The sequence below is a fragment of the Mauremys mutica genome, chromosome 1 (assembly GCF_020497125.1).
Source record: "Mauremys mutica isolate MM-2020 ecotype Southern chromosome 1, ASM2049712v1, whole genome shotgun sequence".
NCBI classification, from domain to species: Eukaryota; Metazoa; Chordata; order Testudines; family Geoemydidae; genus Mauremys; species Mauremys mutica.
In genome coordinates, this window is record NC_059072.1 from 16761399 (window position 1) to 16788723 (window position 27325).

The 27325-nt window shown below is 46.8% G+C and overlaps 1 protein-coding gene across 3 annotated transcripts in view; it reads right to left on the minus strand.

The window, feature by feature from the left end:
- Positions 1-27325, minus strand: part of FRMD4A (FERM domain containing 4A) — a 314917-nt gene that overhangs the window by 158078 nt on the left and 129514 nt on the right. The gene's annotated exons all lie outside the window — the stretch shown is intronic.

The following is a 27325-nucleotide window of genomic DNA, read 5'->3' on the forward strand; positions in this document are numbered from 1 at the left end:
AAATATACTACAGTGTTCTCGAGCTTCTGGCACCAAACAGGTACTGGAAAAAAAAACCCACCCCAAACCAACCAAAACAAAACAGCACATGCTGTACACGCAATTCTCCCTCTGGGGAGGGGAGAAGAGGTGACAGACGTTAGTCCTAGCGCTTCATGCACTATTGGCAAGTGCTCATACTATGGTAATGAGGGTGGAATAACAACAACTAGGGAACAGAATAGTAAGCGATTTTTAACCTCAACCCCATAATGACCCAACAAACTACTTCGAGCCAGATCCTCAGCGGGTGTCACAGTGCAGCTCCGCTAACGCCAGCAGAGGATCTGGCCCCAGATTTCCTCTGCATGGCCTTGCCCCAGAGCCCACTGAAGTCAATGGAAGGACTTCGCTTGACTTCAGCAGGCTCTGGATTGGGATCCTGCTATGCTGACTCCTTCGACTCCCAGTGACTTCACCAGCGCATAGAAGGTGCTCCGCCCTAGACAGGATCAAGCCCCAGATATGACCAATGTTACTTTATAAGCAACTGCTCAAAGATCTGAGAGAAAAAAAACCCTCCATACTGGAAATGGATAAACGCAAGTACCTTATCTGCATCTCTAAGGCCTTTTATGGCTTAGCACTGTCGCAGCCAGATGCTCTGTTAACTCATCGTGGTGTTGACCACTGCTTTCACTAATACAAATGGTATTAATTATTATTAATGTATGGTAGGGCCTACTATGTGCTAGACAATTTCAAGAAATTCACTAAGGAACAGTCACTCCTCTGAGGATTTCTTGCACAACCTAGAGACAGACAGATGAATGGATGGAAGTTGGGAGAAATGAGATATATACATATTGTTTCTTTTTACTTAACGTACATAGCAACAAGACTCACTACAGGCAGCAACATTCCCAGCCTTTACCACCGCACCACACAGATTCTCCACCAAGCACCTTTGGGCTTTCACCCAAACTGCCCTTTGTGCATGGGAAAACTTCCCCGGGGTGTGGGGGGGGGAATCTGCAAAACTACCTCTTTATCCTTCAAATCCTTAATCCTCACCTCTGCAGTGATGCCTGCTACCACTTACATGCTGATCAGTGCTGCAGCGTTGCCAGTTTGGTACCAGTCATGATGGTAGGCAACGTTCAAACCAAACAGACCTCCTTTACTGTTGCCTCTCAGAGATCCCACTGTCTGCAGCCCAAATGGATCCAGCCAGTTCCGCTCCCAAGTGTGCCCTGTTACCAACTCTCTGCAAGACACAGTCCACTACAATGGTGTGGCAAGCTGCGAGTGCGGCTTACTGTGCAAAACTTGTTCGTTTCATTGTTACTGCTTCATCTTCCCCCATTTATTGCCTTCACCTGTTTTGTCCAAACCAAACCTGTAAACTCTTTGGGACAGACACTGTCTTTTTACTGCATGTCCATACAGTGCCTGGCACAATTGGGCTTTACTCCCTGAGGGGACACTTTCGCTGTTACTAGCCCACACGTTATCCACAGTTACAATAAATCATGATGGAGACTAACAAGATACTGAAAATCAGCCCAGGCTCGTAGGGTAACAGAGAAAAAACAGCAGAAATACTTCCAACCTATGCTTACCAAATGGATTAAGAGGAACAAGACAGACCTATTTCCCCCGGTATTTGTGAAAGCAGTATCAGTGGAAAAGTAGGCCTGTTAATAAAGGAGGAGGAGGAGGAAATGAATGACTTCTGTAAAACAGCCGAGATGCTGACTTAAAAAAAAAAATCTATCTCCCATATGAAAAATGAAGAAAATAAGTCTAGACGATTAGAAGGGAATCTAGGCAGCGTCAAAACTGTTAGTGATAAACAGCCAGCCAGGGAATAATTGGAAAACGTAAATGCACACCAATCTGGATGATGGTCTGTACGCTAGGGCGATCGAGGAATCAGCCAATGAATTTAATGAGCCGTGGAGAGAGAGATTTGAAGACTTTATTGAGGATGGGGGGTGGGGAGCAATTTCTGCAGAAGAGAGGAGGAATGACCCTGGCGAGCACCATCCTGTAAGCAGCACTTCAGCCCAGAGCCAAATATGAGAAGAAATATTCAAAGACAAAGAGGAAAACATCCCCAGGAACAGCTTGGCTTATCCTACCAGAGAAGCCTGACTGGGGTTGGGGAACAAAATGACAATAGTAGTTGATGAAAAGAGCACAGTAGCTATGTTCAGTTTGGATCCACCACCTCTCACCGCCCACCCAGGAATGTCCCCGAGGCTCAGGAGCAGGGGCTGAGGACCTACCTGGTTCTACCAGCTTTCCATCACCCAGGCATTTGCTCTGGCTGCCCCATTAGGGCAGTTTCTGTCCCCTTTGTTGAGTGGAGCTGGGGATCATGTATCTGGCTCTGAGTGTTTCTAACCACTTAGTCTGGAACAGACTTGCAAAGCTGATCAAGCTTCTCAGCTAAAGGTCAGAGGTATTATGTGCCCGCCATAAGATGAAGGGTGCCTGGAATTATGGATACTGACAGAGGAGCTGTGAAATAGGTCAAGTGAGCCCAGTGATAGGACGGGAGCAGGGTCTGAAGGCAAATGGCTGATCTAACTGGCCATTTGGGAACTGGCCAAAAGAGACAACGTACCATCACCACCAGTAAGGGTTTTAAGCTAAAGGGACCTTGGGGACACCCTGCAAAGCTCATCTTCTACCCCAGGTGGTTGAGAAATACATTGAGTGTGTGTGTGTAAAGGTATAAGGTGGCGAGGGCATTTTTGAATTCACAGTTTGCTGGCCCTGGGTTAAGTTGCCTGATGCTGCTGTAACTTTTGATTATAAACAGTCAAGGGTGCCCAGAGCAGATGGACAGGTGCCCTTTTTTGTGTTCACTCCAAGTCCTAATACACAGGTATGTTCTGCTGACCATGCCACGGATACAGGTTAAATCAGTGGGCACTGCATTCTGGTGTAGGGATTGGCCCTCGAGTTTGGCTCCAACTGCCCAAAATGCTTCCTTCAGCATTGAGAGAAAATGGAACCGATGGGGAAGATGGCTTTGTGCAACTTAAAGCCGAGCCCAGCAAAAGCGGGGCTGTTTCAGCCTGCACCTCTTCGCATAAGGACACTGCCTGCCCTTCGAGCCTCTAGCCCATCTTACACCATGCTGGGGGAATGAGCTCCTTCCCCACAGCTGCGTCTTGCCATGCTTCCTTCATGGACAGGTTTCCTGACCAAGCGGCCCAGCTGCCTGCCCTCAAGGGAAGTTGTGGTCTTTCCTCTACTCAGGGACAGAGTTAACTCTCTGCTTGCTGACTCCTGGGTAGCCTCAGTTGTGCACTTAAAAAAAAACAGGCTAGGGGCTGTATTGCCTCCTACATGGCAAATTAAGTCAATGGGAAAACTCTCACTGGCCTTAATGGGAGCAGGGCTGAGCCCTAAAGTAGCAATGGCAGGCACTTCCTAGGCTGCTAGAGCAAACATTGGAAAAGCTGGGCCAGGTAGGAGATCAGAATCCCAGTGGAGCTGCCTACAGATGATGAAACCCTCTGAGCGGCTGGGAGCATCAAGGGACCCAAAGAGATCTTGACAAGGATCCTCAGGGAATTGTTCATGCCCCCCAATGACTAGCTGATGATCACATTGTACAAGTGATGGACTCACCCCCTGGCATTCTGCCAGACTGGTGCTTCATTACATAGCACTGGAAAACCAAGAAAAGTTCACCACTAAGCAATGAAAACTGCCTGCCGGAGAACTTTTCAGATGAAGAAATATTATGATTTTGAAAATGGCTGCACTTTATACATCAGGGTGAACAAAACAATGATATTCATGTGGCATGTGCAATTTGAGGTGCTTTGATTTGGGGGTTTTCTTTTTCCTTTGGTGAAATTAGGGAGCAGGGGATAGACGATCGGTTTATAATAGGGAGTCAATTCTAACCATTGAAGGATTAGTGACCCCCAGTAGTTCAAATTCTCTCATGCCTCCTTATCGCCTACACAATTTGACTGTGTCTTTCTTTCCTCCCTCACATTTAAAGCACAGCTTGGATTGAATGGACATCTGCCCCTGACAAATGTTCATTATTTAAGCGGATGGAATTGCATTTCTATTGATTCTTTTCTTTCCAAATAACTTAAATAGTTGCAGATTAAGTGAAAGCTTTAAAAATCAGGTAAACGGTTGTCTATAGCATGTGCCTGCAGTCTCTTTGGAAGTCAGCATACAGGGGGCGAGGCAGAGGCTCTACCACTCTTATTTAAGGCCGGGGGTGGGGGGTGGGGAGGGAGACAGACCTAGATAGCACAATGGAGCCAAAAGATGGGCTCAGAGGAGCCCAGGAAATCACTGCTTGCTGCTCAGGCAAGAAGCATTTGGGCTATTGGCATTATTGAGCCTTGGGGTTTGTGCCTCCCAATGCAAGCAAAGCAAGTATAACTGATCCAATGTACACCACGCCACAGCAGGTCTCCTCTCATGACGGAGGGCCCAGTCCTGCACCCACTGAAGTCAATGGGATTTTTGCCACCAACTGAAATGGAAAACCTCGAATTCAACGTTCTGCTCTCCAAAACTCTCAAATTGAAAACAGTTTAAGATGTGATATAGATTTAGGTCACTGTGACTGTATGGATGGTCAGCCTTGAACTTGACCTAGATTACCAGGGGCTGACGGAAGTGTCTTGAAAAGACATTTTCTGCTAGACTTGCAGCAAGGACTTGTAGCAGTGACTCTGGCCTAGTCTATACTAGAAGGTGTGTGCCGGGATGGTTATACTGCGATAACAATACTGGCAAACCCTCCCACTGTTGACACTGCTTATACTGGCAAAAAAAAGAAAAGGGGGGGGGGCTTTTGCCGGTATAATTTACACACATTCCCCAAGCAAAATAAACGGTGCCAGTAAAAGCACATTTATACTGGCATAGCTGCATCTACACTAGGGCTTTTGCTGGTGTAGAAATGTTCTCAAATATCGCACCCGTAACTGACATTACCATCACAGCAAAGCTTTCTAGTGCAGATCTGGCCTGAGAGGTATTAGGACTGATGATCTCCGGGCAGGTAACATACAGGCAGGTACTATACAGACAAAGTAATGTATACTAGGCCCAGATCCTCCCCAGTATAAATGGCTGTGCATTCACTGACATCAATGGGAGTGCACCCACTTACACTAGCTGAGGCTTTGTCCTACAATACTTTTGCAGATTTGCCAGAATTTTATTAAACATAGAAGAACAGACATGGATACTTTAATATCGGAGCCTAATTTATTTACACTGCACATACCCATTCTTTGAACAAGGAGCCCCAGTAGTGTACATTATAATGGACAGGTGACTTAGGGCTTGATTTAAAACTTAATGAAGCCAACGGAAAGACTTCCATTGACTTCAGTGGGCTTATTAAGACAATATAAAAATGAGCCGGCTGGTTAGAGTTTAAAGAAAATGAAATGGTTTGGATTCTACAGTAAACCAAGGCATACGATAATCTCAGCTGAACCTAACCCTCTCTCTGCTGACAAGGCATTCACACATTTCTGAGTTGCTGAAGTTGAACTTGAAAACTAGGAGATTTAAAAAAATGCCTTAAGAGGAGTCCCCAAAGGAAAACCGCCGGTGATTTGAAACACAGCTCATTTCCTCTTGGCATGAATCAGGAGATAAGTGTCATGTATGTGTCATTCGGAGGCAGCATATGCTGTTCCTCCATGTATACTCAAGTCCTGTTTCAACTATTTTTCCAGCTGACAGACAGCGCAGACGGCAGGCACCTACATTTACTTTCCCTCGGCCGTCCTTAAATAAATCACATCAGTTACGTGACATGTACGGCCATTGTGATAATCAACCTGAAATTCTCACAGAGCTCGGTGCGGTATAGCCCTTAGAGGGGTACACATGTTCGCTTCTATGAATGCAACTTACTTGTATTCCTCATTGGCCTTAGACACTTAGACTGGACCCAACCCTGCAGCCCACAGTTAAAACTCTGATGGACATCAATGGGGATTTTGCCTAAGCAATGACTGCAAGATTGGACCATTATCTACATTCTGAGTCAAGTTTTTTTCTTTGACTTTTTTGTTTTCTTGTTTGGTTTGGGAAATGTTTGTTGATTACCAACGTCACTGTTACATATTGTCTTTCAAGACACATAAAAACACTTATTAAATCATTCTCTTGAGTCAAACATTTTAAGGACAAGATGTTATTTCATTTTTTAAATAATCAAATGAAAAACTAAAACTGATACATCAGCTTCCATTTCTGCCGAAGACACAATGTGTCTTTTCAATATATTGTTTAATAGCAAAATGTAACTCAACCCAAATGTAAATGCCTGGAGAATTTATTACCTAATTTTCATTATTTCCATTCGCTTAATACTATTTGAAGCATCTGTCACTACTCAATTCTCCACACACTGAAAATAAACAATTCATGCTTTGACCCTGCTTTACAAACATTAATTAAGCCGCAGAGCTAGAGCTGTGCAAAATGTTTGCAACAAAGTCTGAATCATGGAAAACTCCCCTGAGTTTGAGTTTCATTACAAACTTGAAACTTAGAAGAAGGTCTGCTGAACAATGTGAAAAAGATGCATGAAACTTACAAGTGATGGAGCTGAAAACCCTGGAACTTTGGAAAAGCCTGGGTCTGGATTAACCACCTGGGCTGATAGGTGGTTTCCTGCTGAAACCAGGAAAAACTCCTGTGGTTTACATAAAAACCCGGTGAAACACACTGGTTCTGATAGAACTTTGGTTGCTTGTACTTTTGGCGTCCAGAACTCAAGGAGTGCAAATTCATGACCCCCTGGGAACCAAAACTGCTGAGTTCTATTCACAACATTCCCATGAAGTAGGCGGGTATTATTCTCACATTGTGCCAAAGGAGTAATGGGGCACAGATAGATTAAGTCACTTGCCTTCTAGTGGCAGATTCTCCACAGGCCTTCGCCCCACAAATGCACCCCTTCTTCATCTTTGCACCATAAATGCTGACTCCGTGGGTGCTCCAGGTGCTGAGCACCCACCGGCAGCTCCCCTATCAGCGCCTTCCCCTCCCCCCAGCGCCTCTCGCCTGCCAGTGGCCTCACCAATCAGCACCTCCCCCTCCCCAGTGCCTCACCCACCGTGGATCAGCTGTTCTGCGTCGTGCAGGAGGCACTGGGAGGAGGGAGAAGGAGCGAGAGCAGAGCATGCTCAGGGGAGGGGGCGGAACAGGCAGGGCAGGGATGCGGCCTGGGGGGAGCACCCCCCGGCACATTAGAAAGCCAGCGCCTATGCTTTGCACATTTTTATTCTGAAAAGAACACCAAGTTCTAGGCATATAGGCCCCAGCCTCACTGAGAGATGGAAGGTGTCATGGTGACCTAAATTACACGTATAACATTTTTAAAGGGAGTGAACACATTTGATCCAATTGTATAAGCTCTCTAGGCTCTGTGGACAGGAATAATAATGGGGAGGGACCCACAGCTTAGAAAGTAAGGAGAGAGTTTAGGCAAAAAGACATGAGGCATAGTAGCAAAACAGCCACTGAAAGTAAGCATCATAAATTAGCCCAGGAGCAGCTAGATGGTTTTGCTAAGCGCAGAGGAAAACATTCTTCCTAGTTACCATGAGGACCCCCATTCTCACTTTCAGAGCATTCCATTTTTTGTCCCTTCAGCTGTTCCACAGCCCTACCTTTTAAAATCTATTCCCGTGCAACAGCCTGGCTTTTAGCGAATAGAGAAGCTGCAATAATAGTTTTCCTTAACAAAGATCAAATTGTACTCCTGAGGGAATTCTGTGCCAAAAAATGAAAAAATTCTGTGCACAATATTTTAAAATTCTGCATATTTTAGTTGCCAAAATAACACAGTATAATCACACCATTTTCAATGATTTTTGCTGACACGTATTTTGAAATAAATTACCAAAATCATTGAAAATGGTGTGATTACACTGTGTTATTTTGACAACTAAAATATGCAGGACTTTGCAGAATTTTTAAATTTGTAATTTTTGGCACAGAATTCCTTCAAGAGTACCAGGGTTCTGTGTGGAGCAATCTGGGTGCGCGTGTGTGTGTGTGTGTGGGGGGGCAGGAATCTGGATGCACAGGGGCTCAGTTGCGGGGTTCTGGGTGCAGGGGGAATGGGACTCTGCAGGGGCATCCAGGTGAAGGTGGTTAGGGCTCAGGGGAGGGGGGGTCTAGGGTGAAGGTGTCAGAGTGCAACTGGTTGGGGCTCAGCAGGGTGGGAGTTCATGGGGCTCGGGGGGGTTTCTGAGTGTGGGGGGCTCCCGATGCAGGGGGCACAGCTCGGGGTGGTGGGGGTTTGGGTGCAGGGGGGCTCAGTGGGGGGTTCTGGGTACGGGGAGGTCTGGGTGCTGGGGCTGATGCAGGGAATAGGGACTTGGGTTTGGGGGGGTTCGTGAGGGGGGGGTTCTGGGTGTGGGGGTGCTCCTGATGTGGGGAGGGCTCAGTGTGTGTGAGGTTTCCAGGTGCATAGGTGGGGGGAGGGGTCTCTGTACCGGGAGCTGATCCCCCTGTCCGCCCAACCCCTGTGCTTATCTGGACCCCCCTGCACCCAAACTCCCCCACTAAGCCTCACTCCCCTGCACCTGGGACCCTCCCCCCTCTAAGCCTCCTCCACCACGGTGCTGAGCTTCCTGCAGCCCGGAGAAGTTTCTGGAGGTTGATCTGACCCAGCCCCAGCTTCTCTGTGCAGGGAAGGGTGAGAGGGAACTCGGTCTCCATCCTCCGCCTCCTCCTACCCCTCTCCCCGCCCAGCCAGAACTAACATTCCTGGGCAGCCAGGGCATCCCCAGGCCCCCCTCCCACCAGTGATTTACCTCTCCCCTCCCCCCGCTGCCCAAACAGACCCATCTGAGCTGCCGGGGAGGGGTGAGTGAGCACTGGTGCAGCTTCTCTTTGCTTCCCGGCAGAAACCATTTTCTGCAGAAAGTAAAGAGAATCTGCGAGGGGGGCGGGGGCATGTTTCTGCTACACCACAGAGGCACATAATTCCCCTAGGAGTAAAATAGCCATGAGAAGCATTTGCAACACCACTCCTAGACTGCATCATGAGTCAGACAGAGAATATGCTGGAATGGCTAGAATAATAATCCCTAGCTTTTATTTAGCATGTTCCAGCCATAGACCTAAAGCACTTTAAAGGTGGTCACCCCATTTTACAGGTGGGGAAACTAAGGCAGAGAGAAGAAGCAACTTGCCCAAACTCAGCCAGCAGCAGAGCTGGGACTAAAACACAGGTCTCCTGAGTCCCAGTTTCCTAGGCCACACTGCCTATGGCTGTTCTGTACAGTGCCTGTGATGGGGGAACTCTCGCTTACTGGCTAAGAGAATGTTACAGCAGCAGATAAGGACTGCAGTGGAGGGGGGAACTGCAAATTTCAGATCTAGAAGAGGGTGAGGCTCTAACTTTCCCAAAGTTGAAGGACTCTTGGAGATGATGGTTTTGTTGCATCTACCTACAAGCGCTTGGGTTGATCTGTTACAGAGATAGTGGCCGGCTGCAAAGTTGTGCTCAAGATCCAAACTTCCCCCTAATTCTTGCACCTCTCAGGGTTTAGCCACGAGCCTCTCTCTGGTTAAATATGGCCACTTTAATGGCAGAGGTGATTGCATGAGGGATATTGATAGGTGCACAGACATTAGAGTGACAAGCAGAGTCCAAATACAGATATTAGAGAAAGAGATTAGACCCATCCGTGGTAAAATGGGTTCCAGCATGCCTTTCAACTGAACAACTCTCTTATACAGGAGAGGTCAGGAAAGGAATTTGAGAGCAGGATGAACACATGTCCTGTTTCTCACAATGAGGTCATGCAAGATTTTTTTTTTTAAAGATGACCCAATTCTGAGCCAACAGTCAGCTCCTCTGTCCTGAAAATTAGGAGAGCTATCTTTGGGCATAAAAGCATCATGACATCCCACATCACAACAGACAGAAAAAAATGCCACAGGGTTTTTTTCTGTACTTCTAGCAGAAAAGCATGAGGCTGGAAACTGTGTCTGCTCTGCTTGTTCTCTAGGCAGTGAGACCGCTGCAGTCAGCAAGCTAACATGTCCTTGGAGGAAAGGGGAGATTTGGAAAAATACATCACAAAAGAGAAAGACAAATGCATTCAGGCACCAGAACTTCCCAAGTCCTTCTTCTAGTCAACTGTCATGAACAGACACTTCCCCAAAATGAAGACAAAAGAACGGACAGGCAGCATGCTGGAAATATTGCATGGGTCCGGCGAACAGAGATTTATGTTGTTAGAGAGACTGTGTTTCACTTCACTTCCTAATAAAATACACTACACCTTGAGAGAAGCCTTTGATACAATCTCTTGGGTAAACTCAAGGGGTAATTTTCCACCAATAGAAAATGGGGATCATTCAGAGGCAGGAAATATGAAGGAACAGAGGGGTTGTTGGTCAGATACAGACCCTCTCTTTTATTGGTTCTAATGCAGTTACATTCAGTGATGATCTGTTGGATTACTCTTCTTAAGTCTATACAAAATGAGTAAGTTGATAGTGTACTAGTGCTCACATCTCCAAAAAACCCCACCATCCAATACAACTGGCATCCTTGTTTTTTAATGTCAGGAATGGTTCTAGCATGAAATAGGTACAAAGGGACTAAATTCTCCATTGTCTTGCACTGGTCCCATCATTTACAGCTGAGCAAACTAAACAACTCAGAATGGAAGTGTTTTCTCTCCAGTCTGCATAGGTGTAGATACGATACAAGGTGAAAAGCAATGAAGAAGCAGACCCAGAGACTGAAATAACCTTTCCCTCCTAGAGCTAAGTCTCTCCACTTCACGGTTAAAACATTCTGGGCCTTGTTTGCACTGGTTTAGCTAAACTGAAGCAAACCCCCCTGCGGATACTTATATCTGTTTAACTTGAACCTGTTCCCAATTGCCATAAGTGGGCAGTGATAAGCCACTCTTAAACTGAAATAAATGTCCACACAGGGAGGCGTGTGCATTGGTTTAACTACACTGGTTTAAATACACACCTTTATGTAAATCAGTCAACATTCCATGTAAATAAGCCCCAATTCTCCACTGCCCTGAACCTTGTAGAGTCTTTTCCACCAGCATAAAGTGAGGGCACAAAGGTATTTGACAGTATTTGACAGGCACTTTTTTATTATGGTAGCATGTAGGAGTCCTAGTCATGGACCAAGTCCCCATTGTACTAGGCACTGCACAAATGTAGACCAAAGAGATAGTCTTTTCCCCACAGAGTTTACAATCTGGCTCTCACATGGCACTGGCATAAATGACTATTCCAGATGCAGAGCAATCCAGAACCAGCCACAGTCTCGGTATATGCAGGCACTATACTGCATGCTGCACGGAGAATGCCTTTTTGTAGCGCATGTGCAAGATTGCACCTCATGGGAGGATGCCACTTTGTTTCTGTACGCTGCCCGCGGAGGTGCCGCATAACTAGGCAGGCTGCCCACGTCGCTGACAAGGTTGGACTACTTTGGGAATTTTGCTGTGATGCTGCCCATGCTGTTTCTGCACTGTGGACAAACAGAAGGCTTCAGTCCTCCGAGCTGTCAAACTGGCACCTTTTGTCTAAACTACATTCCCTAGAATTAAAAAGAGAGAGACGAGAGAGCAGAAAACCTTTTTCTCTACACTGGGTAATGTAGTCAGTCTGGCACCTGTCAGTCACATGCAACCTACTATTTCCACCTGTGGAAAATGAAGGACGTAGTAATAGGAAATTCTCCATCATGAAAGACTGACTCAGATTGGAAGCACAAATTCTATATTTTAGATTGAAACCTAATCTACCATGCTAGTTGATGTCAATTTCATCTGTCTTTCTACAGAGCTGTCCTTTCCTATATTATCCTGTATCTATTGAAAACACTAGCTAATATTTTTAACTCAGTCCAACAGAACGTGCCACAGAAAATTTGCTATTTCCACTTTCAGTGACTCCCAGCAGGCAGGCTCCCAAGTTGTTGTCCTGTGCTACATTTCCTCACTATTTTTAAATGCATTTTTTATCTGATTTTCCTTCAGGGAACCATTGCCTAGCGGTTGGAACAGGAAACGGCGAGTCAGGAAACCCGGTGTCTAGTCCTGTGTCTGCCACAGACTGTGTGGCTGTGGATAAGTCACTTAATATCTGTGTGCTTCAGCTTCTCCGTTTCTTAAAAAGGGATACAACTTGCCCTCCTTTGTAAAATACAGCAAGATCTTCAGATGAAAAGCACTGAGTACGTGCAAAGTATTATTGTTATTCAAAAATAATAAGCAGATCCTGACTTCTATTGAGGGGAATACGAAGAGTTATTGAACAGACAATTGAATATTGCACCACTCAGTATTTACCTTGAGCGATGATAAATCCTGAAGTTAATATGCTCTGTGTGTTTTTAATCGTACATACCTTCTGAATGGCTCCAGCCAAAATACTTGGCAATCTCTCCATTACAGCCAGAAATTTCTAAAGGGTAATAAGCAACATTCTGAAGGTAGATGAAGTTAGGGTCCTACTTTGATTGGGAGCTATTTGGGGGCAAAGTTTTTTAAAAATAAGTGCCCAATATTAAGGCTCCTAAGGCCATACTTAGACACTAAGGCTAAAATTTTCAAAACCACCTAAGCGACTTAGGAGTGCAAGTCCCATTTTCACAAGTGACTATAAGGGCCAGATTTTGAAAGGTATTTAGGTGTCTAAAGGTGCAGACAGGCACTGCTGGGATTTTCTAAAGCTAAATTTGTGGAAGTTAGGTGTATAGGAACTTTTGAAAATCTCACTAGCCACCTCCCTGCATCTTCTGCCACCAAAATATCTTTTCAAATCTGGACTTTAGGCACTTAAGAGTTTAAATGGGACTTGTAGATTCCTAAGTCACTTTTGAGAATTTGACCCTAAGGCTATGTTTTGACTTCAATGGGAGATGCTGGGTGCTTAGAACGTCAGTCATTTAGGGGCCTAGATACAAACTTTGGAGCGTAATTTTAGACACTCATTTTGGAAAATGTTGAGTTTTCTTTTTACTAAAAGTCTATACAGAATTATCCGCACCTAGCAAGTAGTGCCTCTAAGCCAGTGGTTTCCAACCTTTTTTCATTTGCAGACCCCTAAACCATTTCAAATGAAGGTGTGGACCTCTTTGGAAATCTTAGACATAGTCTACAGACCCCCAGGGGACCACGGATCACAGGTTGAAACCCCCCACTCTAAGAACTATGGCTGTACAAATAATAAATAATGATAATAATAGGAAAACCTATTCTTCAGTCAATCAAACAGGGTTTGGCATGTCAGTAGTTCAGACACTGTAGTCTGTGATGCTGCTGCTATCACAACCGTGAAGCATTTGGGTCTTCAGGCAGTGACAAGACCTGCTAATTGTACCATCATCGTGGCTGAGCCTTTTAGGGTTTCAGGGGCTTTTTTGAATAACTAAAGTAGAAACAATCCTCCACCTCTCTGCTCCCTGCAGGTGGTGTCTTCTGTGTCAGGCATTTCTTTGGTGTAAATTCAGCTGTGATCCCACCTATAAACCATTTTCAGTTGGAGGGGCAGCAAACACTCCAGAGGGCTGATCTGCACCGTGGCTAAGTTAGACAAGTGCTGGGGGCTTCAGGCAAAGCAGGCAGAGCTAGTATTAAGACCTGTAACGCCCTATATCCAGGAAGTAGAAATAGATATAGAGCACAATGAGGGACTATAACCAAACCAACCACGGCCTCACACTTTACTGAGTTTGTTTTCATCTTGTCCCCTTGGTACTGTCCTGTTAGTCACTGTAGTTGCCACAGAAAAGGGTCAGAATTGTGGCCGGGAGTGGAGATGGCCCTCAGATGCCCTGTATCTTGAAACGCATTCAGCCCATAACAATCAAATCTTTAAGAGCCATTGTCATATACTATCAAGTTAGCTCAGGCATGAACAACAGTTTCAATGAGCTCATCGGCAGCTGAGCCGGAGAGCAACAATAGAAAATTCCTGACTCATCATCCGAGTGTTTCCAACCAATCATGAGCCAAGCTGTTTTCTCTCCTATGTAGCAGTGTCCATTAGGTGTTGGGCATGTAATTATTAAAGCCAACTTGGTGTGTGCACATGGGTGTGCCTCAACCATGGCAAGTTAATTAGCTGAAACACAACATGATTTTGGGAGCTAACTCATCAGTCGATGAATAGCAAATCCTCTGCTTTCCCCTCTCCCCGGAGCTACGAGTTTGGGATAAAATGGTCTCGATTGCCAAACTCCCCCACCCCCATGCTTTTAGCATTGAAAATCAGAAACACAACCAGGTTAGGGAAATCCCAGAGCCCTCCATTTTTGCCCAATAGTAAGGCTGGCTGGAAAATTTCAACAATAAACAACAAACAACAAAATCCACAGAATTTTTTTCTCCATTATTTGACCAGCTCTAAATAATATCCCATCCCTTACATATATAGTATGAACACAAAAATATCCCTCCAGCGTATCTGCCTTACAACAGCTCACAGATAGCTCCACGGCTATATTATTTAGAATGCAATTCATTGTGGACAACTGATAATGGGGATATTGATTATGAGGGACCTTTGAAACCACATCTTCATTTCATTCCCCAGGAACAGAATGATTGTTGTCCCCTGACATATTTATTGTTATGAGACTCAGCGGTTATCTACATGGGACTACTCTCCACAGCTCCTAAACCTTACAGAATTATGATCGTGTCATCCGAAATGCACGCAGTGCTCACTTATAGCAGCTATATGTCAAAACAGGACAAGGCTAACACACATGGGGACTGGGTCTCCATCTCGGTGTAAGTAGCTGCTGCATTAAAAAAAGCCTACACCTTGGAAAACTGGGAATGTGTAATATTAAATGCAGGGAAAGTCTGGTCCCTGTGCGTCTGACCCCCTCCAGTTAACGTCCTAAGATACAAACTGGTCTTTGTTGTCCATTTCTCTCCGCTGCAAGGTCAGCCATAAACTAGTGGACTCATTTATCAGGGTCACTTGGTCCCCCGAGGGTTATTGCCCCCTGCCACTAGTAATTCCTCCTTCTGCTCATTCTCCTCCCATCCCCATGTCCTCCCCCTGGCAGTTCATCAACAAGTCTGGAGCAATCAAGTTATCCCTGCTGGGTTTCATTAATTACTAGCCTCCCATTTCTTAGTCTTAGTGGGTTTCATTTTTCTACCGCTGCCTGCCTGGCATGACCTTTGTCAGCACACAGATAGTTTGCATGGCTCTTCTGGCAGCTCTCCACTCATTTGTGTCCCCAGCTCATCTACTACCATGGCTCTGTGCCTCACACTTTACACCCTTTTCTAATCTGCCTCTCCACACTTATGTCCCTCTTACCCACTTCTGCCGTGATGCTCCCACAGCAAACCCGGACAACTGGCAGAAACAGGCCCATCTTGTTCACCTTTCCCTAACCTTGGTTTGTCTGTTTCTGGCCTCAGAGTGTGCGCTCCCCGGGGCAGGGAGGGTCTCTTCTGGGGTGTCTGCAAAAGACCTCGCCCACAGAGGGCCCTGCTACAGACAAACACGCAACAGCCACTACCCACAGAAATGCTGGCCTGAAAACCAACCTGCCGCCCCACTGCTGGCGTTCAGGCTTGCGGCACTCCGAAGATCAAGCCTGATCAGGTTTGCCGCCCTGTGAATTGCTGTAAGAAATTCCAGGCCTGATCCTCAGCTGGGATAAGTCAGCCTCGTTCCACAGGCTTCACTGGAGTGAGGCCAGTTCACACCAGCCGAGGATGTGGCCCAGAGTCCCTGAGCCCTGTCAGAGATCTCCCCCAAGAGGTTCTCTTTTCTAGTCCCTCCCTGTCCTGAGCACCCTGTCAGCTTTATCTTCGCAACCACTTCATTTCTCTCTGAATGGCGGCGCTTGCCTGTCTCCTCGCCACTCGCACTTCAGGCTGCCTTTGTACCCTCCCAGCCACTTATCATCTGAATTGCTCAATCCCATTGTTCACTTCTGCCCTTGCGTCGGTCCTTGGCTCCCTATTCGCCTTCCTCATTGCTTTGGTTTCCCTTTGAACCGTGCCATTCCAGCGGCAGCTTCATTCTGCCCTCACATTATTCCACTTCATTTGCCCTTCAGTCGCTCTTATCCCCTCTATCTCTGCCCCGCCGAGCCACCCAGCACAGGGTCCCCTGCGGTCTGCGCCACTAGTTCAGCGCTCAGCGGTCTCGGTCTTTGCATAGCTTTTGTATTCTAACGTTCTGTCACGTGGCTTAATTTCTCTCCCTTTAAGATGTCTCTGACCCTCTTTCTGTTCAGACTGCTGCATTTCAAAATCCTCCAGAGCTTTCTCTTTAGGTTTTCAAAGCTCGACTTCAGAATACCAGCAAGACCCTAAAGTTCAGCCATTTCATGACTGTCCTTCTGCCTTTTGGGTTTTCTCCAAAGATTTTATACATTAAGCCGCTTAGGAAACTGGCACTGATGTTCTTGCTGCTTCTCCTGAACTGAATACTGGCCCTGCACTGGTACAAAGGGGGAGCGAGAGGATGCAAAGATTCCTTCCCCGGTGCTACTAATGCCATTCAAGAGATCAGTCCCTGCTAGTACTCCTGCACTGCGAAGGTGTCTGAAAGGAAAGATGGGGCAGGGCAGTGGCATAGAGGCGGCTAGGTGCAAAGCCAGGAGTATGCTGCATGCTCGCCAAAGGTGGTAGAGACCGCTCTGATGCAAGGACCCTGGGAGTTCCCAGGAAGAATTGTGTCTAACTCAGTTGGTGGGGAGCAGGCTCCAGTGGCTGAGAAGCCCCTTTGAACACCTCTTCACATAGCTTGAAGGATGCAGAACAGAATCTTGTCCCCAGTTTGGTTGCAAAACAGAGTCATGCAAAATATTCCACAACGAAACTCAAAATCACATGAAACTCGTCCAGTTTGCATTTCATTACAGATCGGAGCCTCAGTCTAGGGTGACTGCACAGGTCTGTGACTCCACACTGGAGTATGGTTTCATAGTGGACTGGAATGAACCAAACTGATGGACCCCAACAACCCTTAATGTGGTAAGTATTCAGCAATCTAGCTCAAATTTTCCAAATGTCCACTGGGCCTTTTTCAGGTCTCACTGATGTGATGGCCAGAAGCTGGGACTGGAGGACAGGGGATGGATCACTCAATAATTGCCATGTTCTGTTCATTCTCTCTGAAGCATCTGGCACTGGCCACTGTTGGCAGACAGGATACTGGGCTAGATGGACAACTTGTCTCATCCAGTACTGCTGTTCTTGTGGTGTGAATCTGGACTCATTACGGATATCAACAGAGCTACACCACATCCAAGTGGTGTAGGTGAGCAGAAAATCAGGCTCCTTCTAGCTCTAAAATAGGCCACAGCAAAACCCCAGATTGTCCTTCTGTCCTTTGGGTTTTCCGCAAAGATTTTACACATTAAACCAACGTAGGGAACCGGCGCTCATGTACTTGCTGCTTCTCCAGAGCTGAATACTGTACCAATGCAGGGCCTGGCCAGACGTTCAGGTGGTCTAGATCCTGAACCGAATTCAACGTTGGCAGTTTGAGTAATTTCTGCTGAGTGCCCGGATTTCCAAACAGGTCAGTCCACCTTGGACCAGCGTGGCCTCTTTTTCCACCAGCTCTTCCGCTGGTGGGAGGTTTTTTGGTCCAGTTTGTTTGCACACTGGTTCGTTTTAACTGTGGTATATTCTGCACAGGAACCCAACCGCTGTTGTGAGATGGGTGGGACAGAAACAAATAACCTATAAACCACTGCTAAAGAGTAGCTAGAGCTTCTGCACACACGGTGCCTGCGTTAACAGCTAGGGACACATTCTGGTCACCGTTGGGCAGGTGTCCTGGGGCGGGGTTGGAAGACAGATTGCAGGGAGCCTCTTTCTACCACAACTCAGCGGTGCAGGAGGATGTTGATGCTATTGGGCCATGTGTGCAAGAGGGAGCGGCACACCTAGCAGAGCTCCCTCGACCTGATGATGTGGCCAGATGGTTTGGGGTGTAATCCGGGTTGCATCCCCCTGTGCAACTGCTACCTCCTAGAAGCAGCCCCAGGAGAAGCACACACTATGGCAGTAGTAAGGAGCAGTGATGTAGTGGTAAAAAAAAAAAAAGGTGACTAAACTAACCTAACCTAAACACCCTATTCCCCAAATGAGAAGTGGGTAAGCGCTGTTTACCCGGGTTTACCCTTGGTTCCCTACTGGAACGGAATGTTTGTCAGTGCTCTCCCACTCACACATCCCTGAGGCAATTCACCTGCCACTGCCCTTGGCAGCGAGGCCACCACGTCTTGGGGACTATATGCCTTGTTCTCCTTCCCCATACCCCCTCACGACTTCAGCGGAGCTGCTCCCGATTTACACCTGCGTGATAGAGAGGACACTCAGGCCTTGCATCTCAGCCCCCAGCAGGGCTGACCTGGCTGTAACACAGAGTCAGAATTTAGCCCTATATATCATTGCCCCAGGAGAGCACTGTGTTGCCGTCGGAGCGAGGGGAGGTGACAGTGGCCGCCATGCGCTGGGGAGGGGGACTCCATACTCACATTCTCACTTTCAGATTTCTCAGCTCATACGCCCGTGCTTGGGCCCTGGTAGGCGACTTCTGGGGCGTGTCAATCACTGGCCTAGGAACACCGGAGGGACTCGCAGTGATTGCTTTGCTGCGTGAGGACAGTTATTGTGACTCATCTTTCCCATTTATGGTCAAGGCAGTAGGGTGCTGAAGTTGCAGCAGCCTCGAAGCCGGTTCCTTTAAAGGGCCACTGACACTTCGACTCAGAACGTAGAATAACACCATAAAAGGGGAAAATAAGTGGGTGTGCATGGGGAAACACTGGAAACTCAATTTAAAGATTGGAACTGTAGCCCAGAAGACTAGGAACCACTTCTGTTTTATCTGTGAAACTTTGGACAAGTCACTTAACCCATTCTGTGACTCAGTTTACCCCTCTGTGAGGCTAAACTGATGTTTGCCAGGCTCTTAGTGCTCACATGAAAGCCTCTATACACATTGAGACACATTCTGCCCTGAGTAAGGCAGGTGTCATCCTCAGGGGCTTAGTGGATTTGTGCAGCCCAAACTGGTACCAGTCTGGTTAAAGCCTTTGCCAATTTCCCCCCTACAGACCCAGATAAAACTGTTGCCTGTTGAGACATTAACACAGTGCTACAGTCTATCATGAGCTCACACTGGCAAATCCCATTTAATTGGAACTCCATGGCCAGGAGGCAATGCTGAAAGGATTACAGGCAACACAAACGTCCTTTGGGAGAAGTTTCATTTGCTGGACATTTTTTTCTCTCTCTTATCACTGTGAGTGAAGTTAATGCTCACAGAAGATGCCAGATCCACAGCCCTGGAGACTTAAGCCCTCTGTTTATCCACAGAGCATGCCTGGCTGAGTCTAGTTCTGGAGAACTGTCTGGTGAAATGAAAAGTTAGCTCAGTTTCGCCCTCTCTACCACGGGCCCCGCTCTGCTAGAACTACCGACTGTGCAGGTAGCTTGGTGATGTGGACATTCATCCCATGGAAATAAGCTCTAACCACCTCTCACATCAGAGGGCTCCAACACCCATCCATTGGCTCACAACTTAGAAAGTAGCTGTTGTTTATCTAGCACCAAAAAGTGCTAGGCACTTTATAGACGAGCCCACCAGCCCAGAGGATTCCAAATCTAAAGTCAGTGCACAGATGGACAGGATAGGGTGCAAGAGCAAATGGGCTGAGCAGGAAATTTTTGCACACGCGTTGTTCACTTTGAGAGCGTGTGTCCGTGTGTGTCTGTGTCGTTAACACTTCGGTGGAGGGAGGTTAGAAATGAAATGCACCATATATCCCATTATCAAATCTATGAGCCTCCCAGTCCCTGCAGTTTGTATCTGCTGTAAACATTGGCTGATCTCTGCATCTGGGAGGTTTGGAAACTATTCTTCCAAAAAGAAAGAATTAGCGGCTTAACACTTCAAGATGACAATTCTTTGAGCTGAAGTCAGATAACGGGACCAGACATCCATGGCAGAAGTGAAGACAACAGCAGTCAGTACTGGTGATTCAACTCTCACACAAAAAGCTGTATTTATGAACCCAACATGAAAAGCAGCAAAATGCCAATTACGTAAAACCTTAAATAAAGGGAAGCAAATAAAATTTGTGAGGCAAACCTTTCATGTGCAATGGGCAAAGAGTACACAGCAGCATGGAAACAGTAAATAACTAATGCAAAACAAGGCCGAGAAAGGGAAATGATTTGTATAAACCCATTATCCACAAGTAAGAAAGAAGATTCACTCACTGGAAAGGATTAACTGGATAAAGCCAAACATTTCCCTAAAAAACTTGCATTATAAACCACACACACATCAAACAGAAATGGAACAGTGAATGAATTCAAATGTAAGGAAGATCCAAGGAGCGAGGCTCTGCTGCTTCTCAGAAAGAAAACGTGGTCAAAAAAAATCTTATATAAACTCACTGCATGCAACAGAACATCAACAGGCGTTTATCAAATGAAACACATACCAAATGCAACTCCTTTCCATAATCCCAAATCCAGCAGGCTTTGGATTTCAGAGCCCCAGGAAGAGATTTTCATGCGATGATACTCTGCCTGGTTTATGATTAGAGCGTCTCATTTTTGCTACTTATCTGTCAAAACACTTTTTTTTGGTTTCTTTTTCCCCAAAGCCCATTTTTCTGCTTTTTCTTTGTGCTGCAGCAAATAAAGCTCTGTGGCCACTAAAGTTGGGAGAAAACTGCAAAAACAACACAAAAGTACCTCAGGGTCACTAGTTTGAATAAAAACAGCACATTGGACATGGTGGTATTTGCAACCGTACTTTGCTTAAGAGCCTTCTTCACACAACTCACAGTCCACCTGTGGAACTCATTGCCAGGGGATGTTGTGAAGGCCAAAAGTATAACTGTGTTCAAAAAAGAACTGGATAAGTTCATGGAGGATAGGTCCATCAATGGCTATTAGCCAAGATGGTCAGGGACACAAACCGATGCACTGGGTGTCCTTAAACCTCTGCCTGCTAGAACCTGGAACTGGACGACAGGGGATCGATCACTGGATAAATTGTCCTGTTCTGTTAACTCCCTCTGAAGCATCTGGTACCGGTCACTGTCGAAAGACAGAATACTGGGATAGATGAACCACTGGTCTGACCCAGTTTGGCTATTCCTATCTTCTTATGTTCTTAACCTCTTGTATTCACTTTCTGCCAACACTGCCACGATTCAATTTTAGTTCACGGGAATGTTTGCAGAATATATTGTGAACATTCTCTTTGGGAAAGGCACCATCTTTGTGGTCTGGGTAACACAAATAATAATAATCTGCATTTGCAAGCATTCTCACATTGGAAATGATCCTGGGGCCATCTTGAGAATTATTTGAGGCTTTGGCAGTCCAATCAGGGTTCTGAAACATCACCACGTGACTTTGGTGAGCTATCACACACAGCCAAGGTCAAATACTCAAAGCAATATGTGGCAAATTTCTCCCCTCCCTACTTGGGCTGAGGTATAGGCCCATCAACCATGTGTTGACAGACTTTGGACAACTAATTCGGAAGACGCCAAGTCGGATCACAGCTAATTCACAGACATAAAAAGAGGATACATTTGTCCAATAAATTCTTTTAAGCAAATAATTCACCCTGCTCTAGAGGCCACCACTGCTTTCAGGCAACCGCATGGGCATGGCTTCACGAACAGACCTCACTTTGGCTCCCAAATGGCACCCAGCTATCCAGTTTCCCAAGTTTGGCTGTAGGCACTCGGACAGCCCTGACATCTATTGCATCCAGCTGGAAAATAGTACACATCCTCCTAGCCATATCTACCTCATTTCCCTCCCCAGATACATACAGTCTCCCTCCCTTCAAGCTGCAAGTTCCCAAAAGCCTTCTGTAATAAGGGCGAGTGACACGGCCGTGCTGCTAAGAGACTGTTCTTTATTTCCTAGCTCCAATTATATGACAAAAAGACTAATACCTCCATTGATGTGGCAGAAGTCTCTCTCTCCTGATTCCTGTGACCACTGTTAGACCATCACATGATAGTGACTGCTTGTCCTATGTAGCAACAACAGTTGCTAGGTAGAGGCAAAGCTTCCATCAGAGCTGGTGTTGCTGTGGAAGGCTCAAATTTTCATACAAGATTCACCATGGTTTGGGCCCTACCAAATTCACGGTCCATTTTGGTCAATTTCACGGTAATAGGATTTTTAAAATAATAAATTTCATGATTTCAGCTATTTAAATCTGAAATTTCCTGGTGTTGTAATTATAGGGGTCCTGATCTAAAATGGAGTTGTGTGTGTGTGTGTGTGTGTGTGGGTGGGGGTCGCAAGGTTATTGTAAGTGGGGGTTGTGGTACTGCTACCCTTACTTCTGCGCTGCTGCTGGTGGTGGCGATGCCTTCGGAGCCAGGAGCTGGAGAGCGGTGGCTGCTGGCTGGGATCCCAGTTCTGAAGGCAGAGCTGCTGCCAGCAGCAGCGCAGAAGTAAGGGTGGCAGGGTATGGTATTGCCACCCTTACTTCTGCCCTGCTGCTGGCGGGGCGCTGCCTTCAGAACTGGGCGCCTGGCAAACAGCCACCACTCTCCAGCTGCTCAGCTCCGAAGGCAGCACACAAGTAAGAGTGGCAATGTCACGAGCCCCCTAAAATAACCTTGTGAGCCCCCTGCAACTCCCTTTTGGGTCAGGACCCCCGATTTGAGAAACGCTGGTCTCCCCCATGAAGTCTGTATAGTATAGGGTAAAAGAACACAAAAGGCCAGATTTCGCAGGGGGGAGACCAGATTTCACGGTTTTTCATGGCCGTGAATTTGGTAGGGCCCTAACCATGGTTAAAGGCACCGGTATTGCCAGTCAGGCTGCTAGGTACCAGTGCTGCGGTGGATGAGTCTTTTTCATCAGATGCAAACACATAACAGTTAATCCTCAATTTAAACTCTGGCATAGGGTTACCCAGAAGTAAATCTTGCTTCTAAGTGGCATCCAGAAGCCCTAGATATGATGCAGAGAGCACTGTATTTAAACATTGTATCGGACACACAGCTGTCAGCTCAGCTATGGAATAACAGCAATACTTAGAATTTACATGGTCTTTTTTTATCCAAGGATCTCCGAGCGATTGCCAGACGACAAGGGCCAGACTGTGATTCCCTTACTTACACTGAGTACCTGAGTACTTTAGTAATCTCACTGGAAACAACGGGACTATGGAAGGAGCCAGGTGCTACTCAATCAGAATAAGGGTCTCACAATCTAGCCCCAAATAATCAAGCCTCAAGACCCCTGTGAGACAGGTGGTATCACCCCCGTTTTATAGGCAGACAAATGTACAGGGAAGTCTTGTCCAAGTCTACAAAGAAAGTCAGTGGCAGAGGCAATAACTGATCCCTGCTTCCCAGCTCCTGGCTCTAACTAAAAGCAACCTGTTCTCTACATCCCTTTATGAATATGATGAGCCAAAGAATCAGTAAAATGCTAGAGAACTGGAAGTAAAGTGGAAGACTCTTTGAGGTCCTCAGATGAAAGGGGCTATATAAGCCCCAAGGTGTTATTCGCAGAGCTGGGTTAGGGCCGCCCGGGGGGGGGCAAGTGGGGCAATTTGCCCCAGGCCCTGGGCCCCGCAGGGGCCCCCACGAGAGTTTTTTGGGGCCCCTGGAGCGGGGTCCTTCACTTGCTCCGGGGGCCCCGGAAAACTCTTGCGGGGCCCGGGCCCCCGGAGCTTCTTCCGGTCCCGGTCTTCGCCGGCGGGGGGTCCTTCCGCTCCGGTGCGGAAAGACCCCCTGCCGCCAAATTACCACCAAAGCGGGACCTACCGCTGAAGTGCAGCCGGGTCTTCAGTGGTAATTTGGCGGCGGGGGGCCCTTCCGTTCTGGGACCTGCTGCCGAAGTGCCCCGAAGACCCGCTGCGGGGGCCCCCCACCGCCGAATTACTGCCGAAGACCTGGCTGCACTTCGGTGGCGGGTCCCGCTTTGGCGGTAATTCGGCGGCGGGGGGCCCCTGCTGCGGGTCTTCGGGGCACTTCGGTGGCGGGTCCCAGAACGGAAGGACCCCCCGCCACCAAATTACCACCGAAGCGGGGGGCCCCTGCCGCCGAAGACCCCAGGCTCCCAGAATCCTCTGGGCGGCCCTGAGCTGGGTGAACTACTTGCAAAGATCAGTTATAAAGCAAATGTAATCCCTTTTTCAGTCATTAATTTTCCATGATAAGACTTCTCACTTTACAAGCTGGCATGTTATTTGAAAATATCCAATGGATGGTTTTGCATGGCCCAAACCCAGCCAATGTGTCACCAGCAAACTATTTACTATGATTTACTGTGTTATTTACATCAAGTTATGATCATTGGTCATTGCCATTCAAACTCTATGAGCAATCACTTCAGTCATACGGTGGCGGTTCTGCTTTTAGATTCGATGACTCCACAATTCACCAAAAGTTTTAAGATGGCCTCCTGAACAGTCACATATGCACCGATGGTTATGACAGTTTCTCTTTCCGTAAACTTTCTTGTAAACAAAATGTTGCTGGTAAGCAAGCAAATAAACAGAGTCGCCAATACTGCCACTGCAAAACCATCAGTGATCTTCCCTGGTACACTCTGTGTAGTTCCTGCAATAAGCCTCTTGCTGTCATTAAAATTGAGAACAGTGCCTCGTTAGAGCGGTTTGCAATATTCATATAGGTTTGTTAATCTAGAGACTCTGGGTAACATTTCCAGAGGCTCCTGAGGGTACGTCTACACAGCTTGCTCAGGTTGAAAGACTTGGTTTTGTGAGGCTTGTGCTAGTGCTCTAAAACTAGCTGTGTAGACAGCACTTCAGAGGTGTGGATTGGGCTAGAGCTTGGGCTCTGAAGCCCATCCCCCTCCCTAGGCTTCAGAGCCTGAGCTCAAGCCTGAATCGCTCCGTCAAAGTGCTGTCTACACAGTTTTTTTTAGAGCGCTAGCACAAGCCTGCAAATCCACACCTGTCAACCCCGGCTGGGAGGCTTGCTGTCATGGGCCACCTCAGGCTGTGTAAATGTATCCCCAAGTGACTTAGGAACCCAAGACCCAATTTCACAAGTGACTTAGGTGCTTAGGAGCCCAACTCTCATTGAAAGACACCTACATCCCTTTTGAAAATGGGACTTAGGTGCGTTTGAAAATTTTACCCTTTATTTTTTGTTGCCTACGATTTTTGAACAACCATCCAGAGTCACCTACAAATCAGTGCTGAAATGCATTTCCTGTGATTCAAACTGGTTCCAAAAGACCCCATTCATCTTCTCCCTGTTTGCTATAGCAAAGCAAACACTCATCCTGCCCACCCCAAGCTTATCAGCTGCCGGACATTAATCTGAGTGCTATGGGAAGTTTCATTTCCTGTTTCTAGTGCTGCTTGTAATGAGGCTAGTAGCATTTGTAAGAGGAAAGTCATTTTTCTAATTCTTATTATTAACCCTTTGGAGATCTCTGAGAGACATGGCAGAATTTCCAGAGGGATCAGCAGCTGCAATCAGGTTCTGATTTTCAAGAAAGCTCAGGCCCTGATTTAGGCACCTAATAAGTAGCCAGATTTTTCACAAGAATTTAGCACCCAGCAGCTTGCATTGGGAACATTTTTATCAGACGTTTCCAGTTTGGGGATTAAAAAACAGAAAACATTTATAAAAAACACCACCACCAAAATGGTTTTGAAAAAAACTAACTTCTTTTTTGGTTTCTGATTTTTCGATGGGAAACTAACCTTTTCATGGGAAATTTTGATGAAAGCAAGAATGTTTTTAAATTTCCTGTGGAAAATAATTGGCATTTTCCTACCAGCTTGATTCTTTTGAAAGATCTACTCCTAATCGTGGGTGCTGAACACTTTTGAAACTCTGGTTCAGTTTCTGTCTCTCTGTAGCTATATAGTGGTATAGCTTCCTGTCCAAGAAATGGGCATATTAGTGGAAATACGTTACCTTTTAGAAATGAATTCATTCTAGTCAATGAATGAATTCTACAAACTGAGCTAGCAGATCTATGGACATTAGGGAAATCCTAGCAGGGTCTGCACTTCATACACCTGTATGCCTGGATATTAAGAGTGTGCAGATGAAGAATATCTTGTCGGGTATCGATTTGTTAAAGAGATGCTGCGTTTAGGTACTGATCCTGCCCAGGGTAGGTGGGGAGCGTTACACATGTAAGTGAAAGGTAAAATAGGAAAGGAAGAGCAGGGGAACCCAGCCCTGTAGTAATGAGAGCTGTGCTGAATGGCTACCGCATTATTCCTGCTGAGTAGCGGGTTCATGGCTAAGCAAGGGGCATGTATCTCAGCCATTCATTATCATGAGGAGGATCAAAGGTAAGCACAGATTTCCTCAGACATTCCTGCCACTCTCAGCCCACCCCCGGCCAATTTCATTACTCTGGGCAAGAGGACGGGTGTCTGAGGGGGTGGGGCCGGAAGCTTATTCCCATTCAGTGTGGAGGCCATGTGCCCACGTGTCGCCTCCTCCACTCACATGACTGCTATAGGCCAATCACCTCACCCAGCCTCCCGTGACCTGCTCAAGGACTTGCGGGACCAGGACCTTAGTCAGGAGGCAGTGAGCAGAAGGACCCAGAGGGTTCCTGGCAGGCGCAGGAGTCACTGCAGCAGGTGGGTGCACACATGCTCTGTTAGTACCATCACATCACTTCATTAGCATTAGGATCTAGACCCTATAGGCTGCTGGCCTGTCCCCTCAGCCCAGCAAGGAGTGACACCATGCCCAGGGTCTGGGTCAGGCCACTTTCCCAGGATTTCAGCTGTTCTTCTTCCACATCAAACTAGCACAGCGCATCAATCATCCCTTCCCCGAGCCCAGGGTCTTCTACAGGGGCGTCCGTCTGTCTATTCCACTCCACAGGCTGTTTGTCTGAGAGTCATGCCATGCTCCAGGGCCTCCTGCAGGAGCCAGCCTGCTTCAGTAGCAGTCTCCCCTTGATCCGAAGGGCCAGCCACCCTGTGACAGGTCAAACCTAGGACCTTACTGTGACGGTCAGGAAATGCTCCCTTTCCTATGACATGTGCCATGAACTGTCAGCTCCTGCTTTTCTAGAAGGAGCTCAATCCTGACTGATGATGTACCTTCAGAATCCCCAAGCATACAGAGTGAAGCATCTGTACTAAGAACCTACCTCCCGCAGGCCCTCGCAGGTCTTATGCAATTAAGGCAGGCTAGCCCAGAGATTTCCAACCTACTGCTGAGTGATCTCTCATCAAGCTGCAGGGGTTAGTTTGGGAGTCAGATTATGGGGAGTAGGGGTGCTGTGTACAATAAAGCTCTGATCCTGACTGGGACCTCAGG